At 47.7% G+C, this 6,151-nt stretch overlaps 1 pseudogene; it reads right to left on the reverse strand.

The window, feature by feature from the left end:
• Window positions 1-3,545: 3,545 nt before the first annotated feature.
• On the reverse strand, window positions 3,546-3,988 carry LOC120025861 (annotated as a pseudogene).
• Between the last annotated feature and the right edge of the window lie 2,163 nt (window positions 3,989-6,151).

Genomic DNA, 6,151 nt, shown 5'->3' on the forward strand with positions numbered 1-6,151 from the left:
GATGGTGTGAAATATTCACCCACATTCACAGGACACTTTCTCAAAAAAGCCTACATTGCAATTCCTGACAAGCCCACATAACATTTGTTTTCAGAACTCAGGTTTATAAACATGTCATAAACATGTTGAATCAGAAAATGTTTAGGAGAGCTTTATGAAAATTGAATTTATTGAAAATGTCCACTGAAAAATATCACGCCAGTGAGCCTTTGGACAGTTAACTTTTGGTCATTATGTTGATATCCATTGAAGAGATCAGTACAACTGCAATATCTGTAAATGTTATTTTTAATTGTTAAATAAAATATCATATCATATTGATTGTTACAAGATATGAAATAAAATGCCAACAGTTTCATAACATGAAAATATGTATTTGTTACGGTCGTCGTAGTCGTTCTCCTCTCAGACGAGGAGAGAGCATGGATCGGACCAAGATGCGGAGTAGTAGGTATTCATGTTTTAATGAACAAACAACAAACACTACAAATACGAAACTCTACAAACGTGACTAACCTGAAAACAGTCCTGTGTGGCCCAAACACTGACACAGGAAACAAACACCCACAAAACACCAGTGAAACCCTGGCTGCCTTAGTATGACTCTCAATCAGGGACAACGATACACACCTGTCTCTGATTGAGAATCATACCAGGCCGAACACAAAATCCCAACATAGAAAACAAACCTAGACCAACCCACCCAAATCACGCCCTGACCAACTAAAACAAATACATAACAAAGGAAAACAGGTCAGGAACGTGACAGAACCCCCCCCTAAGGTGCGAACTCCGGGCGCACCAGCACAAAGTCTAGGGGAGGGTCTGGGTGGGCGTCTGTCCACGGTGGCGGCTTTGGGCTGGTCGTGGTCCCCACCCACCATAGTCAACCCCCGCTTCCGTGGCCTCCTCCCAATATTCACCCATGTCAATCCCGCTATTCCAAAAGGCAGTAACAGACTGAGGGGTAGCAGTTGACTGAGGGGCAGCACCAGGATAGGGGCAGCACCAGGATAAGGGGCAGCACCAGGATAAGGGGCAGCACCAGGATAAGGGGCAGCTCGGACTGAGTGGCAGCTCGGACTGAGTGGCAGTCCGGACTGAGTGGCAGCTCCGGACTGAGTGGCAGCTCATGACTGTAGGGCGCTCATGACTGTAGGGCAGCTCATGACTGTAGGGCAGTCATGTGTAGGGCAGCTCATGACTGTAGGGCAGCTCATGACTGTAGGGCAGCTCATGACGTCTGGCGGTCTCGGCAGCTCTGACTGGTGGCGTCTTGGCAGCCCCTGACTGGCTGGCGTCTCTGGAGCTCCTGAATGGCTGACGTCTCTGGCAGCTCCTGATGGCTGGCGTCTCTGGCAGCTCCTGACTGGCTGGCGTCTCTGTGCAGCTCCTGACTGACGGACGGTCTAGCGGTCCTGACTGACGGACGGCTCTAATGGCTCGGGACAGACGGGCGGCTCTGAAGGCTCGTGGCAGACGGATGGCTCAGATGGCGCTGGGCAGACGGATGGCTCAGATGGCGCTGGGCAGACGGATGGCTCAGATGGCGCTGGGCAGACGGATGGCTCAGATGGCGCTGGGCAGACGGATGGCAGACGGCGCGGCAGACGGATGGCTAGATGGAGTGGGCAGACAGATGGCTCAGACTGATCCTGTTTGGCGGAAGGCTTTGGCTGCTCCTGTCTGGCGGAAGGCTCTAGCGGCTCTGTCTGGCGGAAGGCTCTAGCGGCTCCTGTCTGGCGGAAGGCTCTGTAGGCTCATGGCAGCGGGCGGCTTTGCAGGCTCATGGCAGACGGGCGGCTTTGAAGGCTCAATACAGACGGGCACGTTCATGCGGCGCTTGGCAGACGGACAGTTCAGGCGCCGTTGGGCAGACGGACGACTCTGGCCGGCTGAGACGCACTGTAGGCCTGGTGCGTGGTGCCGGAACTGGAGGCACCGGACTGGAGACACGCACTTCAAGCCTAGTGCGGGGAGCAGGGACAGGGCACACTGGACTCTAAAGGTACTATTTGCCTGGTGCGTGGTACCGGCACTGGTGGCACCGGGCTGAGGGCACGCCCATCAGGACGAGTAGGGGAGAAGGAACAGTGTGTACAGGGCTCTGGAGACGCACAGGTGGCTTAGTGCGTGGTGCCGGAACTGGAGAGCACTGGGCTGGAGACACGCACCATAGGAAGAGTGCGTGGAGGAGGAACAGGGCTCTGAAAACGCACTGGAAGCCTGGTGATAGTGTAGGCACTGGTGGTACTGGGCTGGGGTGGGAAAGTGGCGCCGGATATACCGGACCGTGAAGGAGACACGCGCTCTGGCACCAAGCCTCCCAACCTTACCAGGTTGAATGGTCCCCGTAGCCCTGCCAGTGCGGCGGAGTGGAATAACCCGCACTGGGCTATGCAGGCGAACCGGGGACACCACCTGTAAGGCTGGTGCCATGTACGCCGGCCCGAGGAGCGTACTGGAGGCCAGATACGTTGGGCCGGCTCATGACATTCGGCTCGATGCCCAACCTAGCCCTCCCAGTGCGGCAAGGTGGAATAGCCCGCACTGGGCTAAGCAAGCGTACTGGGGACACTGTGCGCTTTAACCATAACACGGTGTTGACCAGTACGACGCCCTCTCATCCACGGTAAGACCGGGGAGTTGGCTCAGGTAACCAACCCGGCTTCGCCACACTCCCCTTTAGCCCCCCCCCCCCCCCAATAAATTTTTGGGTGGCTCTCGGGCTTCCAGCCGCTCTGCCTTGCTTTAGGCTCATACAACCTCCTCTCCGCTTTCGCTGCCTCCAGCTCCGCTTTGGGGCGGCGACACTCCACTGGCTCTGCCCAGGGTCTTACCGTCTAGGATCTCCTCCCAAGTCCATTCCTCTTACCCATTGCTGTTGTTCCTGCCTGCCTTCTCCACTCCGCTTGATCCTGTTTGGTGGGTTTCTGTTACGGTCGTCGTAGTCGTTTCCTCCTCAGCAAGAGGAGGAGCATGGATCGGACCAAGATGCGGAGTAGTAGGTATTCATGTTTTAATGAACAAACAACAAACACTACAAATTACGAAACTCTACAAACATGACTAACCTGAAAACAGTCCTGTGTGGCCCAAACACTGACACAGGAAACAAACACCCACAAAACACCAGTGAAACCCTGGCTGCCTTAGTATGACTCTCAATCAGGGACAACGAACACACCTGTCTCTGATTGAGAATCATACCAGGCCGAACACAAAATCCCAACATAGAAAAACAAACTAGACCAACCCACCCAACTCACGCCCTGACCAACTAAAACAAATACATAACAAAGGAAAACAGGTCAGGAACGTGACCGTATTAGAAAATGTATCATCTAGTGTATTAAAAATCAGTCTCTCTGTGAAATGGTGTTCTCTTGTTCTTCTGTGTGTCAGTGGTGCTTCCCTCTGTTTTTGACAGGAATTGTGGGGGGTTCACATCCAGTCTACAGTTGATGGGCACCACTCTCTCTGCCACCTCCTCACCAGATAATGGATTCTTTGGTGCTGGATGTGAAGCTTCCCGTCATGAGCAGGGAGCAGGTGACTGTCTCAGGTTCACCCCTTCAGGCAGATATAACTCTTGTCTGAACTCTTGGCATCTGTAAGAGTAGGAGCCATCCCCATCATCCAGCTTCTTCTCTGTCTTCACTGACTTTCAGCTTCCTGCCCACCTGTTGACAGACAGCTCCTCTGGGGAAAAGTCTTTAGTGTCCAGTGTCAGGACAAAGCCGTCTCCTCTTTATCCATCTTATAGGAGACTGGTTGGATGGCCACTGAGGATGGGACATTGTCCAACCTTCAAAGATGTGCTGCTGGAGTTTCTCCATCAGCTCCAGACTGCTCTTGATCTTAGCAGGTTTCTCTGCAGTAGATCCCGCTGGCTGAGAAGAGTCGGACTCTGGCCATAGACTGCGCACAGGCCAGTAGAAGTCCGTCAAGGGCTGAGGGAAGACTGGAATCCTCGGGAACACAGCATCTTCGGTCAATGTTGAGTGTTGAGTCTTTTGTGTCAGTGTTGGATGTATTGGTTTCTGTCTCAGCAGGGGGACTTTCACAGCTTTTTTATGCTGCCACTTGGAGCTCCAGTGTCTTCACGAACTTTCCGTCATTGCCACAGTTCTCCACTGGGTGACACACTGCAGGGAAGTGGTGACGTCACTCCAGCCGGCTTCTAAATCAGGTAGTTCATAACAAGCTGGATGGAGTCCACAGTCCTGAGATATTAGTGGTGCTGTACTTAAAGCGGTCACCTTTTAATGGTTTCACTGATGAATGGTTCACTTATCTTAAATATATTTATGACTTAAAAAGTAGTTTCAACCATATACTTTTCACATTAACAGTATGATGGATCATTGGCCATGCATATTCATTGACATGCAATAGTCCAGCAAATCCCACAAAATTGGACAAAAGATCACAAGCTCCGTTTTAAAGAGAGTTTTTACCACAGGAGTCATTGCAAGAGAGGTCAAATGTAATTGAACACATTCTAAAATAATCCAGTGAGAACTCATATTTTGAAGAAAATAAATGCAGATTGTACAGCATTATGAAATTGGTCATGTGTCGATGTTAGTTATTATAATATTGTTGAAACGGAAAAAATGTTTGTCTGGATTATGTTTGTCATAAATTTACGTGTTTTTTAATAACTAAAATAAAATTTTCTAGGTGTGGAGACGGTTCACTCACATTCAATGATCTAAAACAGGACAAATGATCAAATAGGACTACATTGCAATTCCTGACAAGTTCACAAAAACATTTTTTTTTCAGAAGTCAGGTTTAAACATGTCATAAACATGTTAGAATCAGAACATTTTTAGGAGAGCTTTTTGAAAATGGAAATATAAAATGGTCACTGAAAATATCAGGCCAGTGAGCCTTTTGGAAAGTTAACTTTTGATGAGAAATAATGGTCATTATGTTGATATCCATTGAAGAGATCATAACAACTGCAATCTTCTGTAAAATGTTATATTTTATTGATTAAAAAAATAGCATATCATATGATTGTTACAAGATATGAATATAAATGCATACAGTATCATAACATGAAAAAATATGTATTAGAAAATGTATCATCTAGTGTATTAAAAATCAGTCCTCATGTGAAATGGTGTCTCTTGTTTCTTCTGTGTGTCGGTGGTGCTTCCCTCTGTCTTTGACAGGAATTGTGGGGGTTTCACATCCAGGCTACAGTTGATGGGCACCACCCTCTCTCTGCCAAATTCTACAAGAATCCACTGAGAAATCACATTTTGAAGAAAGAAATGCAGATTGTACAGCATTATGAAATTGGTCATGTGTCGATTTTATGTTATTATGATATTTTTGAAAACGAAATAAATGTTTGTCTGTCATTATGTTTGCCATATCAATTATATACCTCTGTTTTTTAATTACTCAAAATAATGTTTTATAGATGGTGTGTGTAACGGCTTTCCTCCTCCTCTTCATCCGAAGAGGAGGAGCAGGGATTGAACCAAAATGCAGCGTTTGAATTCGACATATTATTTATTTACAAAACGGAAAAACAACTACACTTGAATAATTAACAAAACAAATAAACGATGTAGACAGACCTGGACGACGAACTTACATTAAACACGAAGAACGTATGAACAGGAAAACTGACTACAAAAAAGAACGAACGTACAAACAAACCGAGACAGTCCCGTGTGGCGCGACAAACACAGACACAGGAGACAACCACCCACAACAAACAGTGTGAAAACACCTACCTTAATATGACTCTCAATCAGAGGAAATGGAAACCACCTGCCTCTAATTGAGAGCATATCAGGTCACCCTTAAACCAAACATAGAAACAGAAAAAACATAGACGGCCTACTGCTGTTTACTGTTACACACACACTCCTCCTACCACTACTCCTAACTACCCTACTTGGTACCACCACACCAATCCTCCTACCAATACTCCTAATACTACTTGTTACACCACACCACTCCCCGTACCACTACTCCTAACTACTGCTGTTACACCACACATTCCTCCTACCACTACTCCTAACTACTGTGTTACACCACACAACTCCTCCTACCACTTACTTAACTACTGCTGTTAAACCACACAAACTCCTCCTTACCCACTACTCCTAAAAACTACTGCTGA

The sequence above is a fragment of the Salvelinus namaycush genome, chromosome 31 (assembly GCF_016432855.1).
Source record: "Salvelinus namaycush isolate Seneca chromosome 31, SaNama_1.0, whole genome shotgun sequence".
NCBI classification, from domain to species: Eukaryota; Metazoa; Chordata; class Actinopteri; order Salmoniformes; family Salmonidae; genus Salvelinus; species Salvelinus namaycush.